The following is a 535-nucleotide window of genomic DNA, read 5'->3' as shown; positions in this document are numbered from 1 at the left end:
TTGTACAACTATGTTTCTTGCTGCTCTTTTCACAATAGCCAAGAGATGGAAGCAACCTAAGTGCCCCTCAACTGATAAGTGGTTAACAAAAATATGGCATATTTACACAATGGAGCTCTATTCAGCAGTAAAAAAAGATGAAATAATGAAATTTTCAGGTAAATGGATGGATCTAGAAACTGTTATATTAAGTGAAGTAACACAGACTCAGAAAAACAAACGATGTATGTTCTCCCTCATATGTGGCTCCTAGAACCAAATCCTTTTAAATTCCAGGTCCTTTTAATAAGATGATGCTATACAGCAGTCCCTTCTGCATGAAATAACAAACATCATCATGACTTCAGCTGAGCCTGATCACTAAACATAGTCACAATTGGCATGTTGACGGTTGTGCTCATTCATTAAAGGAGTGTCAAGCAGGATCGATCACTGGACCCTCCCCTGAGTATCCAGCCACTCTTCCCAGTCAACTAGTCCAGCCTTGGAAGACAAAAGAAAAATGAGGAGGAACCCAATAGAGGGATGCTTTCGT

This window comes from Nannospalax galili, unplaced genomic scaffold, assembly GCF_000622305.1.
Source record: "Nannospalax galili isolate Female #2095 unplaced genomic scaffold, S.galili_v1.0 scaffold352, whole genome shotgun sequence".
Lineage (NCBI taxonomy): Eukaryota > Metazoa > Chordata > Mammalia > Rodentia > Spalacidae > Nannospalax > Nannospalax galili.
The sequence above is the reverse complement of the archived record's forward strand: the minus strand, read 5'-3'. Positions refer to the sequence as shown.